A 13,497-nucleotide genomic window follows, 5' to 3' on the forward strand; every position below is an offset into this window, starting at 1 on the left:
ACATTCAACAAGTAAACCACAATTAAAAATTGGGACAACTGCAATGAAAGAACATGACATAACAATGAAAAACCCACCTATAATTTGATTAAAACATTGAGGAAAGCCTCCCTAAGACTCTCTGAGGAAGCAAATTTTATTCTGAGACCTAAGAGATGATTAAGAGTTATCCAAATAAAGCGAAAGAAAGAAGTGTCCCTGCTTGAGAAACTAAAACAAAAATCAGACTTGTCAAATTTCTGGTTCTGGACAAGATGGAACAAGTTCATTTCTTTCTAGTCCTGCCTGGTAACTATAACTAAACACTCTGGAAATAAAACAGCAGACAATCATAAGGCTCTGAGAGGTGAAAAAAGGGCAAACCAGTTAGAAAGTTTGGGTCTTGAGGAACAGAAGGTGGTAAATTCTCTGGACTTTCTTTTTATCACAACTTATCCACACTGGGTAGCAGACAAAAGAACCTTCAAAGCCAAAGTTAAAAAAAAAAAAAAAAAAGTCATTAAAAGTCTGCTCTCTCTCTAGTCAGCCAAACACTATGGATGGTCCCCCGATCTGGGGAGTCTGGACTTCTGCACTGGTAGCAGCAGATAGAACGGCAAAAGCCAAGTACCCTGAAGTGGTGCTCTCCTTCCCTGTTAGTATGGTGCCCATGGAGCTGAAGTGAGTATACTGAAGGGTATAGGAAGGTCCAGAATGGGGCTCCTCTTACCCATCCAGGAAGAGACATCAACAGAGACCAAGTAGCGTGTGTGGTCTGCTTCCCCTGACCCTGAGGGAGCACAGGGCCTGGTAAGTAGCTTTCCTTCCCCGTCAGGGCAGCCTAAGTAGAGACTAAGAACAGAAGCATACTCTTACTCAACAGGAGTAGGTAAATCAGGATGATGCTCCCTTCCTTCACCAATGTGATATCAGCAGAGACCTGCCCCAATGTCCAGTAATAGAAGATGAAACAAGGTGAAACGCCCATCTCCTATTTGCATGGTGTCATCAGACAATGAAAGGGATTCTGGGCTTTTGCCCCTCATCTAACAGTAGCAGGTAGTCTGAGACAACAATCGCCTCCTCCAATGGTGTGCTGCCAATGAAGACCAAGTGGGGACCAAGTCAAGAATTCCACTCCTTTCTAGCAGGTACAGGCAGTCCTGCTCACTACCCCCAGAGAGTGGAATAGAAGGAAGAAGACTTTGAAGGAGAGAGCTGGAGAAAAGAATTAATTAAACCTGCATAAGAAGTCCTACATAGGGGCGCCTGGGTGGCTCAGATGGTTAAGGGTCTGCCTTCGGCTCAGGTCATGATCCCAGGGTCCTGGGATCAAGTCCCGCGTCGGGCTCCCTGCTCAGCGGGGAGCCTGCTTCTCCCTCTGCCTCTGCCTCTGCCTCTCTCTCTCTCTCTCTCTCTCTCTGACTCTCATGAATAAATAAATAAAACATTTAAAAAAAAAAAAAAAGAAGTCCTACATAGAACCATGACATGGCAGAACCAATCCACAGATCAAGCTGACCAGAATTCATACACAAAAAGGTTTGAGAAAATGAACTACACCATAAAACCTAGCCTTTTGGAATAGCTTTCAAGTAGTACACAAAGCAAACCAGAATAATACTGTGAGGGCTCTGGAAAGGAAATGATCATTGGAACTATATCCCACAAAAGTAGGCCAGAATCTATGTGCTAAATCTAAACAGAGCACTTGCTAAAATAGAAGATTTAAATAGGATACAAGGTCTTATAACAGTCAAAATGTCTAGGATAACAATAAAAAGAAAAAAAAAAAAACCCCACTCACCCAAGAACCAGGAAAATGAAAAACTGAATGGGAAAAGATAGTCAATCTATGCCAAAAAAAAGATAAATCATATGTTGAAATGACAGGATTTTAAAGCATCATCGTTAAAAATGCTTCAATAAGTGAAAAAATGAAAAAAAAAAAAGAAAACTTGAAAAAAATGAATAGAAAAGCTCAGCAAATAAGACAGAAAAACAGAATCAAGTTAATTATAAACTGAAAAACATAATTAAAAGGCTCACTGGATGGGCTCAATAGTAGATTGAAGATAACAGAGGACAGACTCATTAAACTTGAAGACAATCTGAACAACAGAAAGGAAATAGATTGAAAAAAATAAACAAAGCACAAAAATCTGTAGGACAAAAGATCTAACATTTGTGTTATTGGAGTCCCAGAAGAAGAGAAGGAGTGTGTATCTGAAAGAATATTGGGGGGGAAAAAAAGGCTAACTTCTATAATTTGCCAAAAGGCATAAATCTATAGATTCAAGAAACTAAGCAAACTCCAGAAAGGATAACCCTAAGGACATTCAATAAAGCCAAGATATATCAAATCAAATTTATGAAAACTATACACAAAGAACCATTTTTGAAAACATCTACAGAGAAATGATACATTTCTCAATGGAAACCATGGATGCCAGAAGAAAGCAGTATAACATTTTAAATGCTGAAAGAACAGAACTGTCAACCTCAAATTTTATACCCAATGAAAAAATTAATCAGGAATTAAAGGGAAACAAAAACATTCTCAAAGAAAACTAAGAGAAATTGTCAGCAGCAGTCTCATTCTTAAAGAATGGCTAAAAGAAGTTCCCCAAACTTAAAAGAAATGATAAATGAGGGAGGTTTATAACTTCAGAAAGAAAGAAGTCAAAATGAATAAAAATACTGCTACATGTAATAGACTATCATTCTCCTCATGAGTTTTTATATGCTCAGTGTAGAAGAAAACAAGACAGATTTTAAAATAGGTAAAGGGACCTAAGCAGAAGTAAGATTCTATAAATTTACTCAAAGTGGTAAAATGTCAATACCAATAGTATCTAAAATAATTTACACATGCATAAATGTAATAATCAAAGGAACCACTCTAAAAAAAGCTGGTGATATGCTCAAAAACACTATAAAATAAAAATGGAATTCTAAAATATGTTCAGGTAGACTACAGGTAAGCAACAAAAGGGAAAGAGGAGGAAGAAACAGAAGGAACAAACAGAAAACTAATAGCGATCTAGTAGACCTAAGCTCTTACATATCAATAATTACTGTAAGTGTAAATGGTCTAAATACAAAAATTCAAAACAGAGATTGGCATAATGGATTAAAAAGTATGACCTAGCTAGAGGTTATTTATAAGACCCTATCTTTGATTGTCATGGCATAAGCAGACTGGATGAAAAGGATATGCTATATAAACAATCAAAATAAGAGCAGCAGTGGCTGTATTATCAGGAGAAGCAGACTTCAAAGCAACGAAAATTATCAGGGCACGATATGTTCATTACAAAATGATTAAATGATCTATCCACCAAAAAGACATAGTAATCCTAAATGTGGAAACAACAGAAATTCAAAATATAAGAAACAAAAGCTGATAAAACCCAGAGGAAAAATAGAAAAATATAAAACTATAATTGAGGACTTCAACACTCTTCTCTCAGCAAAACAGAACTACAAGATTGAAAACCAGCAAGAAGACCGAAGAACTAAACACCATCAAAAAGAAATTTAAAATTTTTATTTATAAACTACTCCACCTAACAAGAACAAAATACATATTCTTTTCAAGTGCTCATGGAACATTCATCACGACAGACCAGAAACTGAGTCATAAAACATACCTAAATCAATTTAAAAGAATTTAAACGGGCGCCTGGGTGGCTCAGTTGTTAAGTCTGCCTTCAGCTCAGGTCATGATCCCCGGAGTCCTGGGATCGAGCCCTGCATCGGGCTCCCTGCTCAGCGGGGAGCCTGCTTCTCCCTCTCCCTCTGCCTGCTGCCCCCCCTGCTTGTGCTCTCTCTGTCAAATAAATAAATAAAATCTTAAAAAAAAAAAAAAAAAGAACTTAAACATAAACAGTGTGTCACCAACCATAAAGAATCAAGCTAGTCAACAACAGAAAGTAAAAAAATTTCCAAACACTCAGAAACTAAAAACACACTTCTAAATAACCTATAGTTCAAAGGAGAAGTCTCCAAAGAAATTTTTAAAAATACATAGAAAACTGAATAAAAATTAAAATACAATGTAACAAATGTGTGGGATGTAGCTAAACTCCCACCTCAAGAAATAGAAAAAGGGCAAAATAAACCAAAAGCAGGTAAAAGAAGGAAACAATAAAAATAAGAGCAGAAACCACAATGAAATTTAAAATAAAAAAATCAATAAAACAAAAATTAAAAAGATCAATTGATAAACCTCAAGTAAGACTGACAAAGATCTAAAAGACACAAAATACAGTATCAGAAATAAAACACTGGATATGACTATAAATATTACAGCCATTAAAAGAACAATAAGAAAACACTAAAAACAAATCTACACATACAAATCAACAACTTAGATGAAATGAACCAACTCTTTGAGAAGGACAAACCACCAAAACTCACCCAATATGAAATACGTAATCTGAACAGTCCTATAACTGTTAGACAATCTTCTACAGAAAATATGAGGGAATACTTCTCAACTCCTTTTATAAGGTCAATGTTACTCTGATAAAATAGATGAACACAAGGACCAAATTTTCCCATGAATTTAGATGTAAAAATCCTCAAAAAAAAAGCAAACTGAATCCAGTAATGAAGATTATACATTATGAACCCAGTAAGAATTTATTTCATTTATGCAAGACTGGTTCATATTAAAAAATCCATCAATATAATCCACCACGTCAAAAGAATAAAGATGAAAAAATCACATAATCATACCTACTGATGCAGAAAAGCATCTGACAAAATTTAACAGGCATTCATAATTAAAAACTCTCAGGAAACTAACCAGGAATAGAGGAAAACTTTCTAAACTTGGTAGAGATTCTACAAATACAGCTAGCATATGTAATAGTGAAAGACTAAGTGCTTTTCCCTAAGATCAGGATCAGGATAAGGACATATGCTCTCAGCAGTGTTATTCAACACAGTAATGGGAAGTCTAACCATTTCAATAATAAAGGGCATACAGATTGAAAAGGAAGAAGCAAAACTATCCCTATTAGCAGATTAAATGGTCATCTACGTAAAAAAAAAATTCCAAGAAATTTATCAGAAACTACTAGAATAAAGTAGTTCAGCAATATTACAGGTTACAAGAACACTCAAAACATCAGTCATACTTCAAAAAAAAAAATCATTCATACTTCTGTGGACTCACAATGACCATGTGGACACCAAAGTTAAAAACACAGTACCATTTATGATCATTGCCCCAATGCTCCTGTGAGGTGATCCTCAGTATCCATGCCTGTTTCCTATCACATCCTTACTTTGTCTTCCCTGCTTGACAGTTAAGATAAACTCTCTAAGAGCAGGTGTAGTATCTGTCTTGTTTACAACTGTGTCCCCAGCACTGTGTCTGACACATCATAGCTAATCAATAAATATTTTTGAGGACATTAAAAAAAAAAAAAAGAATGTGCTTCAAGTTCCATAGCTAGAGTAACAATTCCCCCATATCCAAACCCAAAACTCCACCCCTTTCCCAATAAAAAAAGTGCTTTCTTTCAGGCAAAAAGAAAAAGTATTGGGAATACAAACAACTTGAGTTAGAAATCAAGATAATCCTTACATTTTATAATATGGAAAGGGCTTTCGGTCACAATTTTTCTTTTAAGTCACAAGCATGTTCAAGCACAAAAAAAAATTATACAGTAAGTAAAATATGAGTTGTTAGTAATGGTCCCATGACTACTTAATTTTCCTGTTGTTTTATCTTCACATTCCACATTTTTAGACCCTTATATACTTAAAATAGAAAACATCTTGTCAGTATTCTAAACCAAGTGACAGGTACTAGAACTACCAATAATTCTAGGAGCATCTAATCACCATTCCACTGATCAAGTTTATCAATTTTCCCCTAGTAGTGGTTCTTAAACTTTTCCGTGTATGTGGAGTTGGGGTAAGGGGTGGGTGCACAGATTACAAATCTACTCTGAGATCCTGATGAAAGCAATTCTATGTGTGCAACAAATAGGCACAAAAACACAGAGTGGGAGGAGGTTTCAGGGGGTTCACAGATCCCTAAGTCCATCCAAGCACCCAAAGTTCAGAACCCATGTAGGCCAAGCCTGTTGTCAACTAGTTACCTTCTAGCTATCAGCTATTTCTTAGGAGCCTAATATGCAAAAAAGACTTTTTAGGAAATATACCGTATTCACAAAAAAGTATACAATAAGACCCTGATTAATTTCCTGGAATACAAAATTAACTTCCTTTATACAAAATTAACCATGTTAAAAATTTAAGCAGAGCTTGATGATCAGAGAAATAAATCCTCCTTAGTATGCCTAATTACTATTTGTTTGCACACCACTGAAGGTAAAGCAGGGGATCTTCTTCATTCTGAACCTCCTCCATTCCTGAACTTCCCAGGAGATAAAACATACAAGCTCTGTTTTGTGTCCATGGTCCTAACGATGTAAGAAATAAGAATAATAATCTCATACACTCATTAGTGATCATTATACTTTAACTGAGACTCTTAAAATCAACAAGTAAAAAAAAAGAAATTAAGGGCTACTTCTACATTATATTTTTCTTTCATCTTTAAATATGAACTAAAAGTCATTTCCTCTAGCCGGAACTTCTCAATAGGGGCTTTATCACTACCCAGGGCATTTTGGAAAAATGTGGAAATTCTGGTTGTGAAATGGAGGTAGACAGGTGGGGAAGTGACTCAGGCAGAGGCAGAAAACTGTGACAGAAAGCAAAGGTTCTAATAAAATAATGAAACCTACAAGTATATCAGAACAAATAAGAACAAAGGTTTATGTCTCAAAGGACTAAAGTGATTAAATCAGTAAAATACCAAAATCTTTGTCACAGTATCTGGCATTTATCAGTCAGTCAATCACCAGGAGAGCCAACATTATTACCATTATCACTAAATATAGCCAAAAAATGGGGAAGAGATAGTAGGACATCAAAATGGAGAAAAGATGGGACCAAAATTAATTTTTTGCATATCACATTTAATTTAGAACAGATGTGGGGGCGCCTGGGTGGCTCAGTCATTAAGCGTCTGCCTTCAGCTCAGGTCATGATCCCAGGGTCCTGGGATTGAGCCCTACATCGGGCTCCCTGCTCGGCAGAGAGCCTGCTTCTCCCTCTCCCACTCCCCCTGCTTGTGTTCTCTCTCTCACTGTCTCTCTGTCAAATAAAAAATAATAATAATAATAATAATAATAATTTAGAACAGATGTGATATATCCCAAACCTCCAATGTCCTAAAGTGTTACATATTTTTAAAATAATAAAGACAAAATAGATAACATAGTAGCATATCTATTTCAAGCATAATAATAAGAATTGGGGGGCTTCAATAAAGAGATATTAAAGAAACAATTAAAGGAAAAGCCCAGAGATGCTTTTGTTGTTGTCTGAAAGTATACAAAGAAGGCAACCGAACTAAGATTATAAACTGACAGATGAATGGACGGACAGACAGGGAGGAGGGAAGGGAGGGAGAGAAGAGGAAGGAAGGAGGAAATCAAACTTGAGACTCTCATTAAATGTTTTATTTTACTGATCAGGTTGAAGAAATAGAAAGCAAGTTGTCATTTACTCAGAGTTGAACTATACAGACAATAGAACAGGATATCCCTGTGTAAGTAAAACTAATTAGTTAAGTGCAAGATAAGTAACAGCTATTTACAAACAGAAACAATGAAAGAGCCAAGTGACTTGGCTAAAACAAATTAAAAATTAGTGAGTGATAAAGTGTTATACTGGTAATTAGATAAGAATGTGGTGTATGAAACTGAGTGCAACCTTCCAACTGTCCTTCATATTTGTCTTCATGTCCACTGATGACACAAGGTACAATATTTATAATTACCATGAGGGTGAATCTCAGAGCTAGAGATTTCATCGAAAAATAATTTCTGGTGTGGAAATGATAAATACTAGATTTATTATAGTAGTTGGGGGTGGAGGGGAAGAAGTGCTAGATAAGTACCCTCATTCAATTGCACTGGTAATGTTTATTTCTTTAGCTGAGTGAATATAACAGTGTTTTGTTTTATTATTCTCTATGCATCTTTTAGTATGCCTATAATATTTTCAACAAAACAAGAAAGGAATAATACAAACAATAAAGAAAAAGAGAGATATATCTAATAAAGATAATTGGATTCCATTACTGTGGAAGTAGTTATAGAAATCTGTAGAATTCTCAGCAGAAGGACATCTAAAGTAGGATAATCCTCTGTCTGAATTTCAACACTACAGGTACAGGTAATGGCCTCTCAACCTCTTAAAATTGTTCTCTGAGAATACACTTTCTTGAAAACATGTTAAGAATGTTCAGTAAATTGGGGGCACCTGGGTGGCTCAGCGGTTAAGCGTCTGCCTTCGGCTCAGGTCACGATCCCAGGGTCCTGGGATCGAGCCCCGCATCGGGCCCCCTGCTCAGCCAGGAGCCTGCTTCTCCCTCTCCTGCTCCCCCTGCTTGTATTCGCTCTCTAGCTGTCTCTCTCTCTGTGTCAAATAAATAAAATCTTTAAAAAAAAAAGAAAACAAAAACCCTAAATCAAAAAGATGCATGCATCCTTGTGTTTATTATAGCATTGTTTATAAATAGCCAAGATATGGTAACAACCCAAATGTTCATCAACAGACAAATGGATAAAGATGTTTTACACACACACACACACACACACACACACACACACACACACAGAGGAATATTACTCAGCCCTCAGCCATAGAAAAGAATGAAATCTTCCCATTTGTGACAACATGGATGGACCTAAATGGTATTATGCTGAGTGAAATAAGTCAGGCAGAGAAAGACAAATGCCATATGATTTCAACTTTATGTGGAATCTAAAAAACAAATGAACAAGCAAACAAACAAAAGAACACTCTTAAATACAAAGAACAAACTGGTGCTTGCCAGAGGGGAGGCCAGTGGGAGGATAGACAAAATAAAGGGAATTAAGAGATAAAAACTTCCACTTATAAAATAAGTAAGTCACGGAGATGAAAACTACAGCATAGGAAATATAGTCAGTAACACTGTAATAAAGCTGTATGCTGACAGATGGTAATTACACTTATCATGTGAACACTAAGTACAGAATTGTTGAATCAATACATTGTACACCTGAAACATAACACTATGTCAATTATAATTCAATAATAATTAAAAAAAAGAATTTTCAAATTGAAATGCCATATTACTGGGTATACTTTGATATGTAAGAAATATTAAGTATATTAAATTTATGCCCAATATAATATATAAGCTTCTTTTATAATTCCTAAAAATGAAGTCTCCTATTACTTAAATTCTTGGCAATATCTCATTCATTTTTTCTCTTATTGTAAAGCTGGTGTCCACAAATATTAATATATCAGAATAAAACAAAATGGCACAAATATATTAAGGGTCAAGTGAAATCTGCCCAAGGGTCAAGTGAAAACTGCCCAATCCTTAAGCGGATTCTGACTTAACCTTATTTTAAAATACTTTATATTTCATGGTATATCATGTTAATATAATGTTTTTAATAATTTATAACAAACTCTGAAGGAATTACACATCTGAAGGAATCCCACACATTACATTCTTAACAATTCAGAATATGGTGTGCTTAGTTCTCTTGACAAATTTTATAGTAGTATAATATCACCATAAAATAATTGTACCACCAATATAATAATCATAATTGCAAGCACATTTCTCCTACAAGTCATATTCTATGAGGTGCTACAAAAACATAAATGGGGAGGGATGGGAGTAGCCTATAATAGCCTGATCAGATACAAAGGATAATTCAGCTTTTGGATGAATTGGTATAGATACTCTGGTATCAATACTCTGGTACAGATACTCAAAACTGGTAACTATACTCTGGCATAAATACTCAGCTTTTGGCGGAAGTGGTATAGATACTCTGATCCATCTGTCCTATACCTTAGCATACCAGTTTGCTTTTAAAAATTATTTCATTCAGGGGTGCCTGAGTGGCTCAGTCAGTTAAGCATCTGCCTTCAGCTCAGGTCCTGATCTTGGGGTCCTGGGATCAAGCCACGCATCTTGCCGACTCCTTGCTCAGTGAGGAGTCTGCTTCTCCCTTTCCCTCTGCCCCTCCCCACCTTGTGTGCTCTCTCCCCCTCTCTATCTCAAATAAATAAAATCTTTAAAAAAATTATTTCATTCAGCAACAACTTATTAAATATCCACTATGTCTGAAGTCCTATTGTAGACACTGATGATACAAAGATATCAAGCCATGCTTCATATAAATTGGTGGCTCAGATCTGAGTTCACAGAAGTATATCTAATTTATTTAAAAACTATAGTTATCTTAAAAATGTGATTTTTAAGCTCATAAAATCACTAAAATATACATGTAAAACAGAAATAATTTTTAAGCCAATAACGTGTCACAAAAGTTTACTCATCTTAATGAAATTATGAAAATAAGTCTTCATAAGGGAAAAAGATTAAAAATGATTTCTCCACATTGTTTCCATTTCTCTTACCAAGCCTACACATATATAAATATACCAACTATAATAATTTTATTTTATTTATTTTTTAAAAGATTTTATTTATTTGAGAGAGAGACAGCCAGAGAGGGAACACAAGCAGGGGGAGTGGGAGAGGGAGAAGCAGGCTTCCCGCAGAGCAGGAAGCCCGATGCGGGGCTTGATCCCAGGACCCTGGGATCATGACCTGAGCCCAAGGCACACGCCTAATGACTGAGCCACCCAGGTGCCCCAGGTATAATAATTTTAAAAACCAACAAAGTCATACCTATGTTTATATTAGAACTGTAGAGGGCAATGAAAGAAAATTACATAAAATACAGTTCCTTCCTCCTCAAATTCTAACAAAATTTAAACCTCAAACCTCATTTTACTCCCAAAGTTTTGAAACTTGTGGAGATTCATCTCTCTACTTACCCAGCAAATATAAACGATCACATTTCTATCTGCAATTGTAAAGTATCTTTCAAGCACTCTAAAAGCACTCCAAATATATATTCCTTTTATTAAAATGCATTGTATATCTAAAGCAATAACTTAAATATCTATGGTTTAATTACTTCATTAATATGGAAATCACTTTTTCAGCCCAATCATATCTCACATTTCCTATAACTATTGGTAAAAATGATATCTCTATCAAAAATAGAATTGAAAATCTCTATTTTAAAAGACAGGATGTACAAATCTCAGGCTCTCACATGCTTCCAATACATAAAAATGTTTCACAACCAAAAATACCTAGAATGATCAAACAAAGGTGGGATATTAAAGGCAACAGAGAAAGAAAGAAAGACTATGACTAAGAAGTCCTAAATTCTAATCATGGTTCTGTCACTGGTTTGCTATAAGACCCATAGCAAATTCTTAAACTGTTTCAATTGTTTCTTTTCCAAAACAGTAACTGGTTCTAATTTTAATTCAAAGTTTACATGATGTCCATTCTGAATCCTATAAACAACTTTTGTTTTAATGATGATCTGGGATTGTAGGCTTCTTTTTTTCCCTTCATTATCCTGGTTCAGCAGAGTTCTTAATACCCATGGGCCCGGGCGCCTGGGTGGCTCAGTTGGTTAAGCGACTGCCTTCGGCTCAGGTCATGATCCTGGAGTCCCAGGATCGAGTCCCGCATCGGGCTCCCTGCTCAGCAGGGAGTCTGCTTCTCCCTCTGACCCTCCCCCCTCTCATGCTCTCTATCTCATTCTCTCTCTTAAATAAATAAATAAAATCTTTAAAAAAAAAAAAAATACCCATGGACCCTTAGGAGACCCAATATCCTTGTATAATTATTTAACGTCTATCTTCCTCTCCATATTTTAAGTTCCATAAGAGAGGGAAGTATAGTTGGTCACTTTTAAATATTTTGATCATTATTATATTACCAAGGCTTGGAATAATGTTTTGAATATAGAAGGTAGTCAGTAAATATTTGTTGAATGAATAGAAAAAAAATGGCTGCTCAAAGCTGACATACTGAGTGAGAAGTAATACCTGATTGAAAAAGAAGAAAAAAAAAATCATACTAACCACTAAAGCCATTTGGTACAGGAATAAGAAGTACTACATACCTCAAGAAGAAGTCCAATTTTCTATGTACATTATGTAAGTCAGGGAGCAAAACATGACATATACTATATAAAGATAATTTCTGAAAACAGTGTTAAAAAATCAAAGTTTTAGATTTAAAGGATTGAGACTAATTTATTTGGAAAATATGCTACATTCCCCATTAATGAGGCATTATAATATGAACCAATATTTAATAAAACTACATGTTAATCACATGTTAGAATTGGTAATTTTGAAGTATGACTTATTATTGTATCATAATACATCAGGTCACATACTCCAAAATGAAGACCCAACTTTTTCACTGGTATAAGCAGTACTGCAAAGGAAGATAAACAGCCCCATAAGACTTTGAACTATCTTATTCTTTATTACCAAGTGGAACAAAGTTTATAAAATGACTTATTCTATTATGGGTGAGGTTAGGTAACAGAAACCTACAGAGAAGCAGTAATACCCATAACTAGTTTCCTTATTTCTATTCACATTAACAAAAGAACTACAGGTTAGACAGGTTGAACCACAAAAACCATAGTTAGAGGATAACAGGTAGGCTAACACTGCAGATCTATGGGATGTCACTACGCATTATGCATTAAGGAAACACTTAATAATGAATAATTTGAGTCCCCCCCACCCCCGGGATGGCAATCAGCATTAGTGTTAGTCATGCTACTGAATATAACCAAATGACAATCAGTTTTGTTCCTATATACTACTTAATACTGTCTAATAAACTGGCCTTCCTTCAAATACACAAAATAAGTAAAAATGCATCAAAAGGAAAATTTAATGGGGTGCCTGGGTGGCTCAGTCAGTTAAGCATCCTACTCTTGATCTCAGCTCAGGTCTTGATCTCAGGGTCATGAGTTCAAGTCCCATTGGGCTCCATGCTGGGCATGGAGCCTACTTTAAAAAAAAAAAAAAAAGGAAAATATATGAAAAATTATAGACCCAGGTACCCTACTAATTCAAATATGAATTATACATGGATTATTTCTGCCATTATCTAGAGCACTCTGGTTTAAGGAAATGTGAAATATTAGAGTTGCTTTCCCTCAGTATTTTGATTAGAAGAACAGGACCAGGTAATTTAACACAAAAGAATTTAGAACTGACAATAAGGATTATTTTAGCAACTGAATTTAGTTTCTAGAGCTCCACTGTCAGTTCAGTAGTCACTAAGCACTTGTGGCTATGTATATTTAATTAAACTAAAAATTGACTTTTTAACCACAATTTCATGTGGCTAGTGCCTACCATATAAACAGTTACCAAAAGGATATATAACATTTCTTTCTTTTTTTTAAATTGAAGTGTTGTTGACATATAATATTAGTTTCAGGTGTACAACACAGTGATTCAATGTTTACACACATTAAGAAATGACTGCCACCATAAGTCTACAAGGATATATGT

General features: G+C 35.3%; 1 protein-coding gene across 2 annotated transcripts in view; it reads right to left on the reverse strand.

Annotated features, from left to right (window-relative positions):
• The window catches only part of PKN2 (protein kinase N2), a 141,198-nt gene that overhangs the window by 105,274 nt on the left and 22,427 nt on the right, over positions 1 to 13,497 (reverse strand). The gene's annotated exons all lie outside the window — the stretch shown is intronic.

This window comes from Phoca vitulina, unplaced genomic scaffold (genome assembly GCF_004348235.1).
Source record: "Phoca vitulina isolate PV1807 unplaced genomic scaffold, GSC_HSeal_1.0 scaffold2, whole genome shotgun sequence".
Classification (NCBI taxonomy): domain Eukaryota; kingdom Metazoa; phylum Chordata; class Mammalia; order Carnivora; family Phocidae; genus Phoca; species Phoca vitulina.